The sequence below is a fragment of the Propithecus coquereli genome, unplaced genomic scaffold (genome assembly GCF_000956105.1).
Source record: "Propithecus coquereli isolate 6110/MARCELLA unplaced genomic scaffold, Pcoq_1.0 Scaffold111, whole genome shotgun sequence".
Taxonomy (NCBI): domain Eukaryota; kingdom Metazoa; phylum Chordata; class Mammalia; order Primates; family Indriidae; genus Propithecus; species Propithecus coquereli.
In genome coordinates this window covers 5,412,867-5,425,686 of record NW_012135081.1, presented here as the reverse complement: position 1 = coordinate 5,425,686, position 12,820 = coordinate 5,412,867, and positions in this window count along the sequence as shown.

Genomic DNA, 12,820 nt, shown 5'->3' with positions numbered 1-12,820 from the left:
AAAATATGGAGGAAATGGACAAATTCTTAGAAACACACAGCCTCCCTAGGCTCAATCAGGAAGAAATAGAATTGCTGAACAGACCAATATCAAGTCCCAAAATTAAAGCAGCAATAAAAAATTTTCCTAAAAAGAAAAGTTCCAGACCAGATGGTTTCAGACCCAAATATTACCAGACCTACAAAGAACTGGTGCCTATACTGCAGAAATTATTTTACAACATTGAGAAGGAAGGAATCCTCCCAAACATGTTTTATGAATCCAATGTTACCTTGATACCAAAACCAGGAAAGGACACAACAAAAAAAGAAAACTACAGACCAATATCTCTTATGAATATAGATGCAAAAATTCTCAACAAAATCCTAGCAAATCAAATTCAGGTGTTTATCAAAAAGCAATCCATCACGACCAAGTAGGCTTCATCCCAGAGATGCAGGAATGGTTCAACATATGCAAATCTATAAATGTAATTCACCATATAAATAGAAGTAAAAACAAAGACCATATGATCCTCTCAATAGATGCAGAAAAAGCATTTGACAAAATTCAGCACCCTTTTATGATAAGAATACTTAATAAAATGGGCACAGATGGAACTTACCTAAAAATGATAAAAGCCATATATGACAAACCCATAGCCAACATCATACTGAATGGGGAAAAATTGATAGCATTCCTGATTAGAACTGGAACCAGATAAGGTTGTCCTCTATCACCACTTCTATTCAACATAGTGCTGGAAGTACTAGCCAGAGCAATCAGACAAGAAAAGGAAATCAAGGGCATCCAAATGGGGGCAGAAGAGATAAGACTATTGCTCTTTTCTGATGATATAATCTTAAATCTAGAAAACCCCAAAGATTCTACCATGAGACTACTGGAATTGATCAACAAATTCAGCAAAGTCTCAGGTTACAAAATCAATGTACAGAAATAAGTAACATTCCTATACACCAACAATAGTCAAATCTGGAACCAAATCAAAGACTCAATACCCTTTACAATAGCAATAAAGAAAATAAAATACCTAGGAATATATTTACCCAAGGAGGTGAAAGACCTCTACAGGGAGAATTACAAAACACTGAAGAAGGAAATAGCAGAGGACCTAAACAGGTGGAAAACCTGCTCCTGCTCGATGAATGCCAGGGTCTGGTAACACAGACAGGAGACTGCCATTGTGTGTATTTGAATGGCAGGATCCTGGGACTAGAGTAGCCTCATGGCACTGATGGACTGTGTTTCCTCAGAGGTTTAAAATGGCTTACCTGCCCTCTTTGGGGAAAGCTTAATGGGGGATTTGCGGGACCTGCAATTGCACATATTTGCAAACACCAGTTTACTTCACTGGGATTCCAAATTAGCAAGGGAACCCACAACAATTGCCTGGATTCCTAGGAATGGCAGGGTTCTGTCACACCTGGATCCGAAACTTTGCACTAATAGCAAAGCCCTTGTATGGGGCCCTTAAAGGGACAGATGTAGAGGCTCTGATCTAGACCACAGACTGTCAAATGCCTTTGAAAAACTAAAGTGAAGTCTTATGACTGTCCCTGCATTAGGGCTGTTTGACTTGCAAAAAGAATTTAAATTATACATTAATGAAAAATAAGGAACGAGGCTTGGAGTCTTAGTACAGATGCTGGGAGACAACCCATGGCCAGTGGCATACCTGTCAAAGTTACTGGACAATATTGTGAGAGGACGGCTTCCTTGCCTCTAGGCATTAGCAGCTACTTGTGAGTTATTATCAAACACTGTGTTTACTCTCAATCCTGCCACCCTGTTACCAGCCAAAGAGAATGGGGCTTTGTACCATTACCGGTTAGAGGTTCTAGAGGCTGTCTATTCTAGCAGGATGGATCTGTCAGATCAGCTAGTGCCAGAGCCAGATTGGGATATTTTCAACAACAGCAGCAGATTTGTGGACAATGGACAATGAAGGGCTGGATAGATGGTGGTCATGGAATGGTGGGTGCTGGAAAGAATGGCACTACGACCTGGAACTTCATCCCAGAAAGCTGAGATGATTGCTCTGACCAGAGCTCTTCAGTTATACAGAGGAAAAAAAGGTAAACAGTTATATGGAGTCTAAATATGCTTTTATGATTGTGCATGCCCATGGTACCATTTGGAAGGAACGGGGGCTCCTGACAGCAGGCTATAAGAATATTAAGTATGCCACTGAAATAATGGCCCTTGTACAGGCCTGGCTGAGCCCAAGGGGGTAGCCATAATGCACTGTACTAGTCACCAAAAAGGGGAGACACTTATGTTTCAAAAAGAAATTAGGCCACTTGGAGAGCTGCTAAGGAGGCTGCTGAAGATGGTCTGTTCCTTCGGGCCTTGATACCACAGTTAGATTTAAATCCCTTTTAAAACTAAAGACTAATATTCTGACATTTCAGATGGCACAGCTAAACTGACATAAAACTCTCATAGACTCATTCTCCAACCTGAAGCTGTGGTTCAGCCTCTTATGGGGTACCTACCTGAATGCACACATTAGAGGGGTGATATCTTAATGGATTTGGTGGAATGTCATTGAAGAGGACCACATTTGCAAGAAACTATTTATGTCCTTGAAACAATCCAAAGACAGAAAAGCAACCTGCTACACAGGAAACCCAACATGTGAGGACCGACACTTTTGCGGGGTAGTTTCACTCAGATGCTTCAACTTGTATTAGTAGATACCTTTTCAGGCTGGATAGAGGCTTTTTCTACCTGAATAGAGAGAGCATGTGAAGTAACCAGAATCCTTCTGAAGTAACTCACTCTGAGAAGGGCTGCTACCAAGAGCTCTTGGAATGCCAGAGGGCCTTTGCAGAGTTCCTGTGTGCATATGCCAGTGAAGAGCAGGAAAAGGCCTCAGAGGACAATGGGATGATGGGCATCAGCAGTCCAGGGAAAGAGGCCAAGTAGATGGAGAATGGCATACTGGTGATGGATGCCATGGGCAGGCAGCTGCAGAGTCAGCTCAGCAGCTCCTCCTCCTACAGCAGAGATGTTAGCAGACATGACAACAGCATGGCCAAACTGCAGAAAGCTAGGGCCAAGAAGGAAGAGATCTGGAAGCTGATGGAGGCAGACAAGGCTCAGATAGGGAAGGTCAAGCTGTCTGTGTCCTGGCACTATGTGAAGGCCAACGGACTGCTCATCTCCTTCCTGAGCATCTTCCTCTACTTGTGTAACCATGTTGCTGCCCTGGCTTCTAACTATTGGCTCAGTCTCTGGACAAATGACACTATTGTCAATAGGACCAAGGACCATACTAAAGTTCATCTGAGCATCCACGGTACTTTGGGAATTTTGCAATGTATCATCGTGTTTGGCCACTCCATGGTGGTGTCCTTCAGGGGTGGGGGGGTCTTTGGTTCCCATCATCTACACCTGGATCTGCTGCATGATATCCTGCAGTCACCCATGAGCTTCTTTGTGAAGACCCCCAGTGGAAACCTTGTGAACCAATTCTACAAGGAGCTGGACATGGTGGACTCAATCCCGCAGACCATCAAGATGCTCATGGGCTCCTTTCCTCCACACAGAGTGATAATGGACCCTCCTTTGTATTGGATATAACCCAGCAAGTAAGTAAAGCCCTACATCTAGAATGGAAATTGTATGCATACTGGAATCAATTTAGTAAGCCTGTCTAAAGTTGGACAAGGTATTCCTGCTTGCCCTCCTCCGGAAAAGGGTAGCCCCTAGAAGCAGGCTTAAGTTAAGCCCCTAAGATATAGTCTATGAGAGACTCTTCCTAGTACCCTGAGGTAAGTATGGTAATAAAACCATAACTGAAAGAAGCAATATACCAGATACTAACTACTATGCATGAGTTTGCCTCTTTCAGGTCCCACCCCAGTTAGAAGCAAAGAAATGGAAGGGACCTTATGAAGTGCCTCTAACAACACACACCTCATTGAAATTATCAGGAATAAACCTTGGGTCCATCACCAGAGAAAATAGATGTCCCATGGAAGAAGCGAACCAAATCCCCCAGGGAATGGGCCAGCCTTTAGGCAATCTAAAGTATCTGTTTAAGAAGAGGAAAAATGAAAATGCTGTTATCTTTGCTAACCTTTTTTTGGTTATTTGTCTTGTCTGTAGGATGAGGATGACTCCTTAGTGAGTATTTCCTGGGTTATCACCTTTTCTGGTTATCTGTCTCACTGCTGAGTTTGCCATCCTAGACCTTGTTTGGTGCACGTATTCCTGTATATGATTCCTGAATTTACAGAAGCCAGTCTCTCAGATCACTGACAGGGTGCAACTAAAGGCCCTGTGCTCAGAGGTCCCATGTTTCTTTCTTGCCCAGCCCTGTATGAGACATTATGAACAAGGTGACAGTAAAGACCCACAGTCCTACCAGTGTCTTAGATACCAAGACAGGTAAAATCTCTATTATCAGGTACCCTCCTTCATTTCACCTTGTCAATCCTCACAGTTGTACTTGTTGCTTATGCCCCTTTTTCCACCTGGTAATCTGGCATATTATTTATTTTTGTAAATCTACTGCCAAAACTTTGCAACAGCATGAATAAGTATAAAACTTCCATCTAAAACATTACCCAAATTCAGCAGGAAGGCTTAATGACTACATCCCCCTCCTCCCATAGACATGGAAGAGTAAAATTGACAGTACAGAATATGTAACAGAGGGAATGGCCTGAAAAAGTGTAAAATGTTTTACATGCTGACTCTTTAAAAACCATCCCCCCACTTTTTGGGAATTAAATCCTGCACCTCTGCTTGAGGCCAGTAATCAGAGGGGCAGAACAGTATCCTTTGTTCTTTGTATAACCAGAGATGGCTCAACAGAGGTCTCCTGTCTTCATAAGAGGTGGAGTTGATCAGAAACAGCAACCCCAAACTGAAAAGTCCTTTTAAAAGCTCTGTATTTCTGCTTATAGAGAGGACTGTGGTACTTTAAGATGTGAGTCTGCCGTACTTCTCATTTGCTGGCAAATAAATTCCTCTTTCCTTCTCCTCAAACCACTTGTCCTCATTCTTCTGATGAAGCCTTGGGGACAAATGCTGAATTTTTGGTAACAGTTTGGTATCCTGTGGCTTCCACACTAACTCTGTTTTTGTTTTTGCAAAAGCAATATTATGAATTGGTCTTTCTTTTTCTCACTTTGTCACAGTCGCTAAATGACCTTGTCTGATATTGGTGCTTTGTGAGATTGTTTGTGTCCAACAGGAAAGCACCACTGCCTAGCAGTGAGCACCAGGTCACCTTCTAACAGCTCTGAAGACTGGAAGTGTCAAGGCAGTACCCAGATGTCAGGAGCTGCTTTCCTTTCTCACCTGTTAAATCATTGTAGATAACAAAAAAAATTCTGTGTCACTTGATACAGGAGTGTGGTGAAATGAAACTGAACATCTGTCCTTTGTTTTGATTAGTGTATTCATGCTGGTTGAATCTCTGGCCTCTAATACTATGTCCAAGATCAGTGTTCATTTTAAAATATTCAATGAATATATGGAAAGTCCAATTATTAACAGGAACACAAGGAAGTACCAGGTAAAATTTGAAGTGTCTGTCACTTGGATTGTCTAAACATTGGACAATTACCCCACTATCCCTAACAAATATACCATTTTTCTGTTGTTCATTATTATTATCTATTCAAAAGAAGATAAATTTATGAGATGAGGGATATATAGATGGCAAGGTAAGTAATTGGATGTTATCAAATGAAGGTTTGTTATGGCCCAGCCCCACAGGACCAGATGCAGAACATCCAACCTGATTCTGCCTAAGCTATTTTGTAAAAATGACCATATCTTCATATAACATATCCATAAATCTTCAAGAGAAAAAAATATATTGTCAGGAGGTTTCCACAAAAGATGAAGAATGTAACTTTATTCTTTGGATTCTGAATGGGGACTAAGTGTCACATGTCACTGAATTCAGTGTATTCAAAAAGAACATGAGATTTTAAATCCAAGAAGATAAATAACAAATTCCTATCCTTAAAGAATTTGGATATGTAGCCCTACATGGAAGCCCAAGTAAATTGGACAATTAGAGAGGAATCAAAGTCAGCTAATACATATGAGTTTTCCCTATATAATATAGCACAGAGCAATCCTCTGATAAGGCAGAACTCTGTTTTCTCACCCATACTACAGATCATTGAGCAAAGTGCTAAGCATTGGCCCAGACATGAAAAAAATATAAAGCAATATTTGAGGAAAAAACCTCAGGATGTCAATTATTTGAGCATAATTCCAATCCCTTTTCTTACTGCTCATGTTCTCAAGGGAAAGTTTTTCATTGTAACTTTTCCATTTGCACATCTTCAAAATATTTATTTCATAGAGTGACTGTGAGATTTAAATTACAACATATACGTGAATTTTAGAGCACAGTGGCTGCATATGTTTAGATTGAACAAATATTGTAGTCAATGCTATGTAAAAGTTGAAGGTCAGGGAAAAATGAACCCAGAATAGAAAAACTGTACCTTGATCCTTAATGGATTTCCAAATTCCCAGATTTATCCTAAGTAATATTCAAAACAATCTGCCCCAGGAAAGATCGTAAACTTCAGCCATTGTTAAGCTATTTTCTATTTTCGGAAAATTCTCTCAAGGAAAAAAGGAATTGTCTGATTTAAAAAATATATAAAACATAATCAATTACCTTGTCACATAAAGGCACATAATTTGGTCTTACCAATGATGTTTCTATTAAAGAATAATTGTCCTTAATAAATGCTAACATTTCAAGATCCATCCAGGTAGTATTGCTAAACCAGGAGTAACAAGCTCCTGGCTGGTCTGATATTTATCTGTTGACATGACTTAGAAATGCACGAGAAATTTGAAAATGGTGTGAGGAAAACAGGGCCTTTCTTTTAGCTTCTCCCTCCCTGACACCAAAAATATAGTGTCTGAGAGAATAGAGAACCCAGGAAATCCAGGAGTCACATAAAGGAAGAACTTGGATGGAATGTTGCAAATATAAACAGGGGTCCCAGTAGTTTCAGCAGGAGTGGACGTTTCTTCAGGGGCAGCTGAAATTAGGAAGAAAAGTTCCAGGTCAGACTTTGACTCTTCTACAGGGAACAAAATTTCTCCCACCCAGGAGTGAGAATATATTTCTCAACCTCAATTCATCTCTGCATCTGTCATCAATTCTGTCATACTTTTAACCTACCTTCCCACTTTCCTCTTTCCTCATCTTCCCTGCCTTGTCCTTGTTAGGACAGAAATAATTTGGGATTTCTCTCTAAGGGCAATGGAACTGACTGAAGAGATAGGTAAGTACTTTCTCCCAGGCCTGAGCACAAAAGACCAAGTCCACATGTGGTCCTAACCACAGGACTACTCCCCAGAGCAACGAGGGGATTCCTCGTGGCCTGACATTCTGATGCCTTCCACAGAACACCCTAGGACTGACTATGTGCCATTGCAGGGTGAATGAGGACAAGTAGAGGGATAAATTCTAGAGAAGAAGAGGAGGAAGATTAAGAAGAGGTATCCTATCTTAGAGTCATATTTCCTATCTTAGCTGTAAAATACCATCTGTCAGCCTCTAACCTGAAAAGAAGTCATATTTATCTCACCCTTTATGACAACTCAGACTCCACCTATTAGAGGAGTAATTGTGAGAGCCACATTCGATATAATGGGAAAAATTGGTACACTTCTGGCAATAAAAACAAGCAAATGCCCCATGAATTATCACGTGTTCAAAGGAACTGAGTAAGAGCTATGAAAATTATCTTTCCGTTGACCTTACATCAGAGCTACTGACAAAGACCAGGAGTCAGACTCCCCATTTGTGGGTTAAACCTCCTTCAACAACTGGATAGCTCTGTCTCCAAACCCATACTTTATCCATGCTGTCTCAGGCCTCCTCAGAGAAAGAATACTGTTAAAATGGGACCCCATGTAGGCGTCCAAATTCTCCTCTAGAATTTATCCCTCTACTAACCCTCATTCAGGTTACAATGGAACTTATGCAGCCTGAGGTTATTCTGTGGGAAGGCATCAAAATGCCAGGCTACCACGGATTCACTTATTGCTTCTGGGCAGTAGTCCTGTGAGTAGCACCACATGTGGACTTGGTCTTCTGTGCTCACACCTAGGGAAAAGTACTTACCTATCTCTGCAGTCATTGTCATTGCCCTTGGGGGGAAAACCTGAATTCACTCTTTCCCAGCAAGGACAAGGAAGGGAAGGATGAAGCTAGGGCGTGTGGTCCACAGTGTGATGTCTGACTAGAGTCAATGCCCTATGACCAAAGGATGCAAATCTCCAAGCTGTAGGGGAGATCCTCGCAACTCATTCATGAACACAACACATAACACAGCATATAATGCACAGGACCCTTCGGGAGAAACCCAAGAATGACAAGGGGCTTTGGGCGACAGCCTTGGTTTTCAGGTCAGAGAGAGGAAACAAACATCACCCTTGGAATAAGATATTTTACACCATTACAAAGAGCAAGCTCAGAATCCTTCTTCTACCAGACCCCTGTATTCCACATCCCCCACACCACCTTCATTTGCAGTTCAAATGTTTCATTTTTGTATCACTTTCAAAATTACAATCTGTTACTTCATTCTGTGACCCACTGGTCTCTTGTTTACACTGGCCATGTATTCAGTCCTTCAGTTTATTAAAGACTTTACATGCATCTGCCAAAAATTCTCAGGCCTCAACATCACACCTCATGCACTTGTGCTGCTGTCTGAGGAACAATGAAGAAGTCCACAATTATTATATGAGTCTATGTCCTAGATTTCATATTCTCTAACAATGTATAAGAGACAAATAGGTTAACTTTGTTTGCAATGCACGTTTAGTATCAGGAATACAGCTTTCTCAGGCTGCTGTTTAGGATTCCGTACAACTTAGAAAATCCACATGGAAGCTGATTGTTTGACATGAGCTGGAAATGGAAAATAATCATTGCAGGAAAGAGATGAAGTACAACTGCAGTCTGACCACCAGCAGTGCTGTCAGATGGAGCAGCTGTTGTCATATCCTCTGAAAGAGAAGAAGGAAAAATAGGATGGAAGGTGAATATCAGTTGAGGGGGTGGAGGGAAGAGAGAATGTGGATAGTATTTGAACTTTCACAGTGGAAGAACTTCAGTCTTTGGTGCACAGATTGAGGAAGAACAGCTGCACAGGTAATGTAAAACACGTGAAAACACATAGAAAACCTAATATGTGGTCATGTTTCCTTTCCTGAAATAAACCTCTGATTACCTTCTTAAACATATTTTATTGACAATAACAATAAAATTGTATTCCATGGTTATTAAGATTTGACTGAATTAGGAAAATCCTATGGGAGGAATCAACTCCATCTTGAATGGCCAGTCAAAATAGTGGTGGAACAAGTTAGGGGAGTAGAGGGCAAGAGGTGCAGCATTCTAGGCACCTGCAAGTACAATCTGCAGAGAATGGCTTTTATGTACTATTCCTTCAAAACTCCTGTTTAGGTAGCATCTTTACTCACCACCAGAGACCAAGAAGGTAGAAACTCCCACCAGCACCAGGACTGCCAAGAACTTCATGGTGGTGAATTGAAGACCCAGGAGCACAAATAAGAATGCTTCAGAGCCTGAGGGCAGGCAAAATGCTGACTCCAGGATTCCACATCCTGATAATATATAGGCAGAGAGCACCAATCAGGAGCTGCCAGACCAGAATCCAGGTTAGTCAAAGCCAGAAAAGATTGGGGTATACAGAAAACACTGGAAAATCAACAGCATAGCCAGAGGCCTTTTGGAAAGGTTGTGACTTCAGATCCTTGATTCAACTCAAGAGTTGTACGTAATAAATATTTTCCAGGCAGTAACTTCTATTCCAGGCTTCCTCTTACTTGTGGGGTAGAGGACCTCCATGAATATGAGCTCTTCTGTCAGGTTAGAGATGCCCCATAACCAGCCTTGCTGATATCTGCAGTGCTCCTTTCATACACATTAGGAGGTATAAGTTTACAGAGTGCTTAACCTTCTGTCTCCTCAAATGGGAATAATTAGGGTAGAGCAGCCAGATCCAAAGACCATCCTGTGTACGTCAGGCTGTGTATTCTTCAAGCCATGAGTTCCCTCCTGTGCGTGTTGCTAGGGTCATCTGACACTGGTACAGAGTGAGTCCAATACTGATCTAAAGAACCAAATTTAAATCCCTAGGTTAAATCCATTCCTGTGTAAACATTTTAAATCAGAGTTTAAGAAGATAGAAAACTGAACTAACATTTGTAAATTAGTGCATCCAATGAATCAATTCATTCATTCAACAAATATTCATTGAGTATTTTTATGTAGTGGGCACCATGCTGCACATTTGAGAAACAGCAGCAAGCAAAGCACAGAAAAATTTCATGACATGTATCCCTTGTAAGAATTCATACATTAAAAAGTAAGGAAAGGTAAAAGACAATGCCTTATATTTGAGGTGATAAAGTCTAATAAAAAATAAGAAAGAAGAAAGGAGAGTGAGGTTGGAGATGGAAAGTAGGGTATAATTTTAGATAAGGCGACCAAAGAGGGCATTAGTGGAACAGGTGACGTTTGCACCGAGATTTACGGAGCTGAGAAATCAACCATGTAGTATGTTTAGACAGTGCATTCAGAGGAAAGAAAATGTGAGTGCATGTGTGTTATGGTCTGTGTGGTTTCTCTGATTTGTTGAGTAGGGCCAGCACTGCACCAAGTCATGTACAACTACTTGTCCTTTGTTGTAATGGACTCAAGCTGCTAAGTAAACACAAGAAGAGAGTTAAATACCTACATTTACGGCATAACCAAGTACTGTACCCAATCAAGGCTCCCAAGGGGTGACGAACATCTGGAATACCCAGAATGGTGAGGAATTCACTGCGTATTAAAGACTTCCCTGTGGTTCAGTGTCTCTAATTGCTTCAGAGTTCTTCTTGTTCATACATAGTATGTCTTTTTGGTGGATCTCTTTAATCTGGGATAGCACTGAACATCTATCTGTTTCTCTATTTATTGGATCATCTACCTGGCGATAACAGCCAATCTACTTGCCAAGACATGCTATAGGGTCACCATCAGATGAATGGAGAAAGACAGAGAAAGTGCGAGAGTGGTCTTGAACCTCTGAAAGGCAAGTAGGTGTGCTTGTCATAGGTAACCTCACATCTGCCATGAGGCATAGAGTTGTCATAACATGGTGAGGAGTTAGCATAAAGCAATGCTAAAAAATAAAATAAAAGCATACTCTGAAGGGAAAGGCAAAGGGAGAAATATTAAAAGGAGATACAGAAGAGGAACAAAGACCTAAATGAGAGGCACTGATTATACCCAACATGAAATAAATCCTGCAGCTAGCCACGGAAAGCCTCCAAAAAAAAAAAATGACACAAATTGAGGAGTCTTCTAGGAGATGGTTACTTACTGGGAGCTCACTGTGTGCCCTCCACAGAGGAGAGAGCCAGCAGACAGACTTAAGGCAATGATTGGCTTGTTGAGGAAGGAAGATTAAACGTGTATATCTGTTAGGGTCCACTTAGGAGAAAGAAGCCCCACAGTGCCTTAAACAGAGAAAGTTTTATATAAAGAATGACTAAAGTCTAATAAACGAGTAACTATGAGGAAACTACTTGAAACCCTAGGGCTAAGGGAGAATGTCCAAGGAAAGACAACCATGGACAGGAGCCTCCTCCCTAAGGCAGGTGCTCAGAACTCATTGGAGAAGCAGCCTTCCACATAGCAAAGAAGTTTGCTGCTTTGCCCACGTCTGCAGTTGCTGGGCAAGCAGAGACTGACCACCCAGAGTCCAGATGGAAACAGACAATCAGTAAGTATGGGCCTGAGTGTGCAGATGGGGTGCGGGCTCAGGGTGTGGCTGGGCCTCCTGGGACCTGTGACAGTCCTGAGGTTTTATTTGGCTGAAGTTATTAGGTTTGGATAATATTATGCTCAAATCGTATGTTTTTAGTATTATTATTTTCAGTGGAATCTAAAATTTAATTGTAATGTATCATGTGAATATATAAAATATACTCTGAGATAGTATCTTTTTTGATAAAATAAACAGCATTATGTATATTGGAGATGTATGAAAATAAGACTGTGTCTTCTGAGTATCTATAAATGACTCCATTTTTGTGGCAGCTGTCAAATATTATGTAATATATTTTATTTAAAGTCATGTATTTTAGGTGTAACAAAATGTTATCTCTGTCTCTCTCCATATATGTATACACTACGTACTAGTATATGTAATTAAAAAGTCAAATTAAGTACATAATGTATCTCCAAAATTTTTTACCACTGCTCTTTCCCATCACTAGATTATTTTTGGATTTTATTTATAAAAATAAAAATGGAAGTGTAGGTACAAAAAAAAAAAGAGAAAACCTCCAGACCTACCAAGACAGTAAGATAATTGCCATTATTACTTGGTAAGTATATATTCCTAAAACATATTATGCATATATGAACACACGTATAGTTATTTATCCATATTCCTCCATGCCTAATATCCCATACTGTCACTGCCACAACTACCAAAAAGTAAAAGTTAAGTAAATTTCTCCATGTTTCCATTATCACAGGCAAATATGTATAGATGCAAATGACCATATATTTGTGTCCGTGTCCTTAAAAATGCTGTTCAAAAATGTCATTATGTTATAGACCACTTTTTCTTGTTTGTACACTCAACACTACTACTTAAAATTCTAAGTCAGCCACTGTATGTCTGTTTCATCCTTTTCAGTAGCTTTCGTAATTTACTCCAGCATTACCTGTTCGTAGGAATTCAGATCATTTCAATTTTTTGCCTTCATCAAATCATGAAACCATTGATATGCT